The sequence below is a fragment of the Pocillopora damicornis genome, chromosome 5, assembly GCF_964200805.1.
Source record: "Pocillopora damicornis chromosome 5, jaPocDami1.2, whole genome shotgun sequence".
NCBI classification, from domain to species: Eukaryota; Metazoa; Cnidaria; class Anthozoa; order Scleractinia; family Pocilloporidae; genus Pocillopora; species Pocillopora damicornis.
Window position 1 is genome coordinate 18757218 of NC_142674.1, and position 11951 is coordinate 18769168.

The 11951-nt window shown below is 40.6% G+C and overlaps 1 protein-coding gene and 1 pseudogene across 1 annotated transcript in view; both read right to left on the reverse strand.

The window, feature by feature from the left end:
• Positions 1–11951, reverse strand: part of LOC113664492 (SRSF protein kinase 3) — a 75063-nt gene that overhangs the window by 43000 nt on the left and 20112 nt on the right. The window lies entirely within an intron of this gene.
• On the reverse strand, positions 5629–7089 carry LOC149045788 (uncharacterized; annotated as a pseudogene).

An 11951-nucleotide genomic window follows, 5' to 3' on the forward strand; every position in this document is an offset into this window, starting at 1 on the left:
GATGTCAGCCTCAGTTGAAGTTATATTCTTTTGAACGTGACTGATAATTTTGGTTCGGGAGAATGAGAAATTGAAAGGAACGACGGTAAACTACTTCGAGTTCGGACATCACCAGTCGTTTGAAGAGTATACAAGTGGTAACAGTGAATTAGTAAATCAAGACGCCAGACTCGTATGGGCTTCACTTATATCTTCTCTTGAAGTTGCCAGGTATAACTGCTTGCCCCACCATTTTTCCTAATGTTTCAACCTCTTCTGTCTCACGAAAAAATTAAAAAGAAAAGTCGTTTTCAACTAGTGTTTGAACATGTAATTTCTTAAAACTTTTCCTGTTTTGGCTATTATCGTTTCATGATTTTCCTCTGGCTGGAAATACACGGCGTCTTTTTGACATTCTTTCTGTTATTTTATTCGGTAACCTCTGCTGTAACTACTTATAATGTAGCTTTCTTTAGGCCAACTGCCCATGATCTTAGCGACTCTAGGTAATGAAGTAGGAAATTTGTCTAACATGTTTCATACGCTACAAAAGTTTGCTTAAAGAGAAGACAAGCTAGAGCTTAAATGTAATGATCAAAACTTGATGACGAAGAGAGACCTAGGATTCGATCATGAATACGTTTGTGAAAAACTTGAGATAATACCTGGAATTCATTTAGCATCACAGAAATCAATTCCAAACATCAATCAAGTTTTCTCTTTAGTTTTAAAGTTGAGTTGATGTTGTTATTGGTTATATCAAATGGTTTGAAAATATTTTTGATGGTATTTTATCATGTTTGCAAATAGTAGAAACATAATGAAGCATCACTCATGCCCATTATGCGTGTGGCACGTAGGGCGGCTACGAAGGATCGCCACGTCTGTCAGTTCCAGGCAAGCTGCTGGATGGTACCCCAAGTGTGTTGCATGGTCTTGAGCTATGCCTCAACAGTTCGGCGCCAGGTGTTTCTTGGTCTTCTGCTCTTGCGCTTTCCTTCAGGTGTCCAGTGAAGGGCTGTGCGGGTGATGGTGTCCTGCTCTCTCCTCATGACGTGCCCAATCCACTTCCATCACCTTCCCATGATGATGGTCTCCATGCTGTCTTGATTACAGTGGGCGGGTAGCTGTTGGTTGGAGATGGTGTCAGGCCAAAAGATTTGCAGGATTCTCCTGAGGTTCTTTGTTTGGAAGAATGACAGCTCGGTGAGGTCGCTCTCTTAGGGTTGGACACTTTCAGCAGCATCACTTCTGTCTTCTTTTGGCTGATCTTCAGGCCAACTCGCTGTGCATAAGTGGTGAGTCGGGTCGTCTTTTCCTGGATGTGTTGGTGAGTATGGGAGACCAAGGCTAGATCATCTCCAAAATCTACGTCCTCCAGCGTAGATAAGAGGGTCTTTCTGATACCCCATGACTGATCATCTGTTGTGCGCCTCATTACCCAGTAAATGGTCATGTTGAAGAGCATTGCCGACATTGTACAGCCTTGTCTGACGCCAGTCTTCACTTCAAAGCTGGTTTCGCTGTTGCTTACTCTGCATGTGAAGTTGTTGTAGAAGCTTTTGATGATGTCGATAATCTGCTGTGGTATCTCATAGGCCCGAAGGATGCGCCACAAAATTTCCCGGTGCACACTGTCAAAAGCCTTCTCAAAGTCTAAAAAGTTAATGTAAAGTTGTCTCCGCCACTCTGTGTACTGCTCTATGATGTTACGCAAGGTGAAGATCTGGTATGTACATCTCTCTCCTTTCCAAAACCCTGCCTACTCTCTTCTCAGTTGTTGGTCCACTGTGTCGGCTATTCGCTGGATGATGACCTTGGCCAGGATCTTGGTGGGTACAGATAGTAAGGTGATTCCTCGCTAGTTGTTGCAGTTGTTGAGGGCACTTTTCTTCGGAATCTTCACAATGACTCCCTCTGTCCAATCTTCAGGTAACTTCTTCCCCTCTCAGATGCCTGTAAAGAGTGGCTGAAGTTGGTCTGCTGCTAGCTGTGGATCTGCTTTAAATACTTCTGCACTGAGATTGTCTTGTCCAGGGAATTTTGAAGCATGATATGGATTAATTCAATCTCACCCAGTTTGAATGTAGATTCCGAAATCTAATAAACTTACTAGCGAATAGGAAAAAGCTCAATGTGTTTTTCCTACTTCTGTCATTCTAAATATCACGAATCAATCATGCCACCACTTCAGTACGATTTTGTTTAAGAGGTGTACTTTTTCTTATAGTCATCTATTTTTAGCATCTATCTTTTACCAGCTGACGTCTGAGAAGAATCAAGTCCACACTGGTGACTTGACACATTGTAAGCAAACCCTACAACTGGTTAAATTTTATTTGATCAAAAACATGAAGGGCAATAGAGGAAACTGGCTAGCACAATTCAAGTTTCCCTTCTTAAGTATTCTGTGATCGTTTCTTCTACCATTGGGTAAAGTTTTCAGTTTCCCCCATTTCACTGCCTTCTGTTCATCTGTTTGCTTTCCTAACAATCTTAACTATTGTTGCCAACAAGTGCAAGGAGCATATAAAATGTGTACAGTTATTAACACTTTAATTCCTGAGAGTGACTAGTATTTAATTTCTCCTTTCAATGTCATCCCTAAATCAAGCATTAGTGTCATGAGAATAAAGGAAATGATAATCAACTGAAGAACCTCTTGATTGTTAAACAAATTCTCCTTGCCAGCACATCAGGAAATGCATGAAGAAGAATACGGAGAATACGCATACTGATGTTAGGGTGTAAAGGGTTAAAGACATCATGTTATCAGTTTTATAAATGTAGACCAATAAAAAAGGGACCAAAAAAAACAAGAAGTAAAAGAAGTAAAGCGAGTCGATAAAAACGCGCAAGAAAGTTTGAGAGGACACCACAAAAGGTAGAATACGGTGAAAGGAACGCGAAAGAGAACAAGAAAAGAAATAAATAAAAAGGCAAATATCTAACGAAGAGCAACGCCAGAAGGAAATACAAAGACGCTCCTGAAAACAGACCAAGAAGAGGTCATCAACAAAGAGAAATGAACTAAAAAGGATCCGAGAAAGACGAGGAGGTAAGACGTGTCTTATCTGGGTTTTCTCTAACGCTGAGGCCCAGAAAAATGCAAACCTTCTTAAAAAATCGTCGTTTAATACTAGCTTCAGTTTATAACTAAAATCACGTTTCGGTAAAACAATGACTTTGGCCTTCATTGCCTAAAAACCCTCGCGCCGGTTCATCGCTCGAATAACATTTCAAAGTGTTCGTGTTCTTCAAGGTATATCTTTTCCTTTCGTTTGGAATGTTTTATACAGTCATGGTGTTTATGGAAAAGAACTTATCCTTCGGATTTTGTTTTCCCTTGAAAGCTTTCAAATAATAGCGAACGGCGAGCACAAGTTTCTACCTCTTTCTTTCTTTAGTCAACTATCGCAGGATTTACTCTGCTCATTAAAAAAATCGCGATTTGTCAAAGGAGTGTTTTTTTTGCCTAAGAACAAAGTGGTAGCCTCTCCCAAAATTGAAATAAAATGAGATTGAGTCAGTGATGTCCACGTTTACATTAAGTCTGACGCGGTAATTTGATTTTGACGTTATTGTCATGTGAAAACCCGTCATACATCTGAGAATTCTATTATGGACCGCAAATGTGTGCTGCGAGCAAATCACGGGTAAAATGGAGTTAGTTCTACTGCTGAATGAGGAAACTTCATCGCCTAGTCATAGTACTTTTCAGCACTAACTTTTCATGCTTTCTACTCGATTCGTATGAACTTCAGGAAACAATTTCAATTGTCTCACAAAACATGGAGCCATTCTCTCTCCTCTCAAGCGTACTTACTGCTTGGTTTATGATGAAGATGCTTGCGATGCGATATTTTTCCTAATGCTGGAAAATGAAGAATCAATCTCTGAAATCGATAGTCATCACATTTTGCAAGAAGCGTCTGAGCTGTGATCGAGTAATTAAACGGGGTCTTGGCAATTTGAGCTCACAAACACGCTGATAATCACATGCTTAGCGTAAGTAATTGTTGTGTACAGTTTTTTAATTCGAGAGTCGTTTTTGAGAGTCCGTTTCTGTAACCTATTTACAATCTCGGAATTTCATGAGTGATTATGAACGATAAATTCGTATCGGCACCATAATTTATGGAGGTTTTGTGTACACATTATCAGTTTACAATTCATGAACAATTTCTGTAAGCTACTTGGATATTTTCTTTTCAATTAATTGAGTCACACTCTCGGAATTTCATCAGTAATTAAGAACGATAAATCCGTATATGTAGCACAAGTGAAGCACATTTTAAACTTTCCATGCCATTTTGGAAAACATATTTAATTGACTCTCGATAAATTGACCTGCCATAACGCATTGATTATTTCACTATTCTGTAGCCCTAAAAGCCCGACTTATGACTCTGGAAGTACTGAACTTAATATATTTGATACACAGGGCACCCTTGAAGGAGGAAGGTTATAGTAAAATAATTGCTTTTACGATCGTATATTTGCAGTAAGTTAACAGCAGTCAAGATCGCTACTAAAGTTAATTACACGAAGCAACATGGTCGACTCACATGGGAGAAGCACTATAAAACAAAGGATCACGGGAGAAAACGCTTTACATCAAAGCATGATGGGAAACACGTTATCTTCTTTCAACAGAACTAAACAAAGCTTCTTTACAGCTAGAAGCAATGAAAATAATTTTCTAATGTCAGTGGTCCCATCTTAGAGTATTGTCACTGCTGTTAAAGGTCAGTATAGGCTGCACGTTTACATAAATGGGTACTCTGCACCTGTAGTAAGAAATTCAATACATCGCAGAGTTAATCAGTTTGCATACACGTAATTTCCTGGAGGCAGGGCAGAAAGAGGGGCGCTTGTATGTTTATCATACGCATTATTTTGTTTCAGTTTACGATGGCCATGATCAGCCACCACAGTGTCACGTGGGGGAATAAAAGGTTGCAAAGTGGCAGCAGGTCGAGGAAGATCGCTGTGGAGTAAGCGGCCAAATAATCGCTGAGCAGGTGAGAAGGTATGTCTTGCAGGTGGGGTGTTGCGGATGGATAATGAAGCTAAGTCCACATCGTCAGCTGTGAGCAGGATGTGTTTTGCTAATTTGACAGCAGCTTCAGCTCGTCCATTTGACTGAGACCAGTATGGGGAAGTTGTAAAGTGGTTAAATTGGTTCTTCTCGGCAAATGTCTTAGATAAATCAGAGGTAAACTGAGCACCACTGTCGGTTATTAGAGTGTGTGGAATTCCGTGTCGGCCAAAATGCTGTTTAGTGACTTGGATGACAGCTGAAGATTGGATAGTTGGGAGTTTGTCAATTTCATAAAAGTCGCTGTAATAGTCAACTGTGACCTCCCATGGCTGAACTAATGTAAAATGGGAGGCGAGTCCAACGGTAACGACCCCGTGGGGTGTGCATGGTGGTCATCAGAGAAGATTCCTCTCTTAGCACAATAGTTTGAAACGCTGCGTCCCTGATATCAAACACAGAGAAAATCTTCGCTTGGTGGAACCGGTAAATGTTCTCCTCAGTAGCTAGTAGCAGATGCAGGACGCTCACGAACAACCATATTAGAGATCCAGGCAGTTGGTTCATTTACTCGAACCAACTGACCAGTTTGAATAAGTTTATCCAAGGCCCCCTTAATAATAGCATAACGGTTGGGAGGTACTTGGATGGGCTTTACATCGGGATTGAGGGTGATCGAAAAGGGTTCACTCAGTTTGCCTAAACCCTCAAAAAATTCTGGATCTGCAAGTTTGAGGCTAACTAACTAAGGCTAACTCACCAAGAGAAGGAGAAGACGTTTGTGTAGACTCCAGGTGATTAGCAGTGTCCACGTCATAATGGATAATGCCCATGCGGATGCTGTCAGCCAATCCTAAGAGGGGGGCATAATTTTGCTCCACAGTGATTATTTGGACTACAATCTTGTATGATTTCCCACGGCGAGTTTACTGTAATGTGGTTTACCCCGAGGTTGGGATGACTGACTTTGAGTAGTCAAGGAGACAGACAGAGGACAGATCCACTCGTACCAGGGAGAGCTTGTTGAGGTCGGTGACACGTATAGTGTTGCAGGAGAAACCAGAGCCAGCCTGGAATCTGAGCCGTTTGGGAGAGGCTGGTGTGGAAACAGGGGGACTGAGGTCAAGGTAGACAAAGATGCCATTGAGTGTAGATGAAACTTGACATAACTCATGTGTGATGAAGTAAGCGTACTGAGGATTGCTGTTCAAGTTCTCGTCCCTATCAGATAGAAACATTTGATGCTGGACAGTCACGGCGAGTGACATGTGATGCACGTCCACACCACATACAAGTCTTAGAGTGGTTTTATTCAGGGGGATAGAGCCATTTAGGCTCGTTAGGCTTGTTTCTAGCGGGCGTGACTTTGTTGGCAGCTTCTTCCAGGTGTTGCTGGGTGATGACAGTCAGTTTGAATGCTCGCCTCAAAATCACGAGCCTTAGAAATGACTTGAGCAAAAGTGAGAGAAGTTAAGTCTTCACGAGGGATGATATCACTGCGAAAGCGTCGGAAAGAATCATTTAGGCCAATAACAAAAATTTATCTCTGCAATCTGTCATCTGCTACTGAAGGGAAGTTGCATTTTTTGTATTCCACACGCACAAGAGTAGGCCATGCATGGATAGACATTCCTAGCTCTTGTTTCAGGATACCGAGGAAATGGTGTGTACTTTGCATTATCGGCTCCCTGCCAAGATAGTGTTCAGAGAGCTTGATGAGCCATTGTGCAGGATTTTGTTTGTCCTCCTCAGCGATTTGCGCGACGATAGTAGTAGTGAGAGCGTCCCATTCCGCTTGTTGGAAAGCGCGACGAAGAGCAGCCATAGCTTTGGGACGTTTAGCGGCTATCCAGTAGTCCTAGCTGTTAAAAGCCGGACTTATGTAATCTCTCGTTACACAAAAGTCTCTGACATTTGCCACGAAGAACTTGAATACCCTACGTCGGTCGAATGAGCTTGCATCGATGATAGGTCTATCCTTACCCATTATGCACTGACGGCTCCTGCTAACAGAGGTTGAGATCGGGGAAAAAGAGAGAGACACACACAAAGCAAACAATCTACAGGATCACTCGAGCCACGCCACGTGGAAATCCTTCGAAGTTGGAGCGATGCAATGAGTCTGAGAATGACAAACCTTGTCTATGAGGCGCAGTGACTGACGTTTGGAATTGATTGCTATGATGCAAAAATGAAATCCAGGTATTATCTCAGGTTTTCCACATATGTCTTCGTGGTCGAATCATAAGTCTCTCTTCGTCATCAAGTTTTGATCATGAAATTTTAGCTCTAGCTTGTCTTCTTTTGAAGCAAACTTTTGCAGCGTAAGAAACATGCCAGACAAATTTCGTACTTCATGCATTAGCTAGAGTTGTTAAGATCATGGGTAGTTGGCTTAAAGAAACCTACACTATAGGTAGTTACAGCAGAGGTTACCGTATCAAATAACAGAAAAAATCTAAAAAAACGCCGTGTATTTCCAGTCAGAGGACAATCATGAAACGATAATAGCCAAAAGGGGAAAAGTTTTAAGAAATTACAGGTTCAAACACGCTTTTTCTTTTAAATTTTTACGCGAGACAGAGGAGGTTGAAACGTTAGGGAAAAAATGGTGGGGCAAGCAGTCAAACCTGGCAACTTCAAGAGGAGATTTAAGAGAAGCCCATACGATTCTGGCGTCTTGATTGACTAATTCACCGTTTTATCACGGGCATACTCTTCAACCGACTGGTGATGTCTAAACTCGAGGTAGTTTACTGTCGTTTCTTTCAATTTTGGCTCATTTTCCCAAACCAAAATTATCAGTCACGCTCAAAAGAATATAACTTCTACTCATGCTGACATCGCACACTTCCTCTGAAGAAGAAAAGATTCTCTATCTTTGAAAATCAGCTCAAAACATCACGGACAACAACAAGGTCCTCAGCTGCTCGAAGATAGCGCTGACTAACATGCGTTTTATCGCAAGTTGTGAGAACGTCGTCCTCAGGTTGCAGACCTCGCCAATTCTTCCCTTCTCTCCCCATCCCCCGGACCGGTCTCGTAGTCCCCTTGAAGAAACTCTTCTACAGTCATTGCTGAAGAGTTTTATTACAGTTTTTATGATAATGAGGGGCTAGAAAATAAACTAACAAGAACTCCGCTTTTAGCCTAGACCACAAAATGCTACGTTTTAGTTAGAACTTTAGGGATAGCGTAATACGTATGCATAGGAGGACACTGGAGTTTGCGATATTGCGCCAATAGTGGACAATTTGTATTACAGTATTTCGGTATTTTGGGCGGTATCAAATATTATCTTCCAAGTCTTCCATTGTATTCCGAGCCATTTCCAGTTTTCGATTCTTTCGGAAACAGACCAAATTCGAAAATTACCCAGCTGAAACTAGATTTAAACTAATCGAAATTGTTCCGTATTCGTTTCACCGTTTACACACAAGGAGAAAAAAATCCGAAATAGAACCTCTTCTCTTTGGTCGTCTCTCTTGTGATTTTGAATCTGAAATTTAACGTTGGAACATCGTATCCGAAAACTTTTGAGTCCCGAGTGTTTGAATATTTACAAATTCTTTATTGCTATTTCTATGTTGTTTGTACTGAGTATATTATTGGCGATATTGGGGTATTTGCCCATTCTTTTTTTCAGTAATGCGGCTTTCAGAACCCAGAATATCCCCCTTCGGCTTCTTGTCTTGAATGCTAACCAAAACCGAAAATATGGTTCGCTTTAATTTTGACCCAAATAGTTGCACGAATGTAAGAAAGAGCAAATAAGATTAAACATCAGAAACACTGAGTGGCAAAGAATTAAAGCTTTGTTCAATTAAGATTCTTTCTCGGCTAACTGCAGTGTATTGTGATCACGTACAATACTTCGTGGAACGAGCTCGTGAGAACTATTCATCGCCTGAAGTACACTACTTTTGCCCGCACTCAACAATGTTTAAACCTTTATAATCGCCTCTTTAGTAAGCTAGAAATGGAAAAGGTACAACAGTTAGCAGTGGAAGATGCAATTCGTCAATAATGTAAATAACAGAATGTAGATGACAAGTTTACGTGGATCTTGCCGGGGATTTCTGTGAAATTCTTGGAAAGTTTGCCTCTTTTTCCACTCCCCACAAGTAATGGTTATCTTGGTGAGCGTTCCCAATTTCCTGGTGTCTATCTCATACATTACCCTGGTAAAAAAGTGCTCTGTGGAGACCTACTCAGTTCGTTAAATGACCAACCAGTCTACGTTAGAATGTCTTAAACAAGTGTCTTATCTCGCCCCAACAGGCACCATGGCTAAGTGTAAAAAGCGAAATACTTACAAATGCAAGATTTCATGGTACGATTTATGAGTTCAGACATATAGAAGACTATGCCCCCTTATTGAGGGGTTCTTATAAAGTACTCTAGATCTTTGTTGAACGAAACGACAGTAAAGTTCTCTTTTGGAAACAGTGGCGACGAAAATAACAATTGCTAGAAATACCATATTGATTAGGATAAGGATACAATAAAAATCATGATAGAACGTGTACAAATTGTAAAAGGTGGAAAAGATGTAGAGCGTGTAAAAGTAACACGTTTGCACTTTTTAAAAGAAGCATCTAGAAAAGTAACAGGTTCACCCAATCAAAAAAATACGGTAGAACGTTAAAAGTGGTACGTGTAAAACCTGTTCAAGTAGAAGGTGTACACAATCAAATACGTGTAGAACCTGTAGAATGTGATGAGGAGTATCAATTAGTACAGCAGACCTAGCGCCTCAATCTGACCACACCTTAATTTGTAAATCCGTCATAATTGGGCTTAAAGTTTTTAATTTCAGTTGCATATAAATAATTTTATCACATAAACTGCGGTGTCATACAAGGATTTCCGGCCCTGAGAAAAGCCGTAACAACACACGTGAAAAAATAACGTATTTTTTTACGTGTGTTGATACATCCAATCAGCTGCTTATAAGTCACTCACCTTTGGCGCCACTCGGTCAGGTTGATGAATGAACGGCAGTCTCCACGATTCTCAATACAAGTTGTTTATCGGAGTTTTCTAGAATTATGGTGACTAAAACACTGAAAAATCCGTATCGCTAGCAGACAATGAGATTCAAACTTTCCTAGAAAGGAAGAAACCCAATATACTAAAAGAAAAACCGAAAGTTGAGTATTCAGTGGCTTTGGTATTAGCATTTCTCTCGTCTGAGAATGAAAATCGACAACTGGAAGATTTGCTACTAGCCGATTTTGGCCGTTCACCTGAAAGACATCTTCTGTCGGTAAATTCAATAAATGAGAATTTTGTAAATTGAAAATTACGACCATTGTTGTTTTTGTCATCATGATTCAATGCATTTTTCCATCTGAAGAGTCAGCGCAAACGCACTATATTCATATATTGTTGTTTTTGTAATTATGATTCAACGCATTTTTCCATCTTAAGAGTCAGCGCCAACGCACTGTACGATTATTATTCGAGGATTGCCGATTCATTTATTTTCATTCATTAATGAAGTCGGCTTTTCTTCCCAAGAAAGGGCTATTGTGTTTATATGATAAACAAAATAATACATGGTTGCTTGTAGATATGGAATTTCTCTTCTCGTGTTCAACTCGCTCACTCGTGAGTTATCGAGTTAAACACTCGAAGAGAAATTCCATATCTACGCACGTCCATGTATTATTCTCTATTTATTTGATCTCAAGGGAATGTCTGAGTAATTAGCAACTGCTGGACGAGGTTGAGAAGAATAAAATAGTCAGTGACAAGTAAGTCAGTTGATTTTGAACTCCGGAGACTAAGGCATCGACCATCGGGACATATTGAGAGTCGCCTAAATTTGTGGTAACCCAGTTCAAAAAATGCGTGATCATTCGATTACCAAGTTTGTTGTACATACCTGTTTTGTTTTTGTTTTTTTTGGCGGGAATCTCGTCTACCGTCTTTCCCCAACCCCTTCCCCCGTTGTCCCATTTCATTGTCACGCACTTAGGAATCGAGGTCGCATTCTTGACCAATTGGAGCGTACGCTCTGGGGATGAGTGTGGGCACTGACTACGCATGTACAGAATATCAATAGGATCAAACCCGATCAGATAGATCAATCCGATACATTTACTCCTTTTCAGGCATGAACAGACCATTAATCGTTACGTGACGTAGTAAGCTCCAAATAAACGAAACTGAAGAAGAGAGATATCGAATGATGACTTTTCATGTCCTTCTGGATCTAACAAACTGTCTGGCTTACCACTATTCCAGATCCTCGTTCAATGAGGCGAGCCGTTCACGGCTAACTCTGTGGGTGGGAGATTATCAGCTTGGCCCCTCTTCGAGTAATCGAACTAGAATGACTGTTTATAATGAAATAATTCACACTAACACTTTGCAAGTTTGATCCCCTCAAAGAAAATTGAATACATGTAAATCCATTCTTTTTTCAGGAATGAGGAAGTCTCCAGCCTTTACGCTTTCCCTCAACTCTTTAACCCCTTAGAGAGACTAGCATCTAATTTCTCCTTACAATATCACCCCTTAATCAAACATCGAGGTCATAAGAATAGAGAAAATGATCACCAATGAGAGCAGCTCTTGATTGTTAACCCAATTCTCCTTGTCGGCACCTTAGTAAATGTAAAGAGGACAGTATTGAGAATATGCATACTGATGTTAGGGTGTTAAGGGTTCATTGGGTTGACAAAATTGGAAAACTTCACGAAGCTTCACTATTTCTCCAGTTGGTTTTTCATTGAATCATTCTATTACGGGAACCCGACTCAGAAAGTTAAGCTTTTAGCTGTGGCTTTTACTGGGTCTCTCCACCAACTGTAGTTATTTTTGAATGAATGTTGTGCCGCGTAGCACTGGGAACACAAATGGTGAAACAGAGAATTAACTCTGAAGTGTGGTTCCCTGTTTCCCTTTATTAGGGCTAACGCCC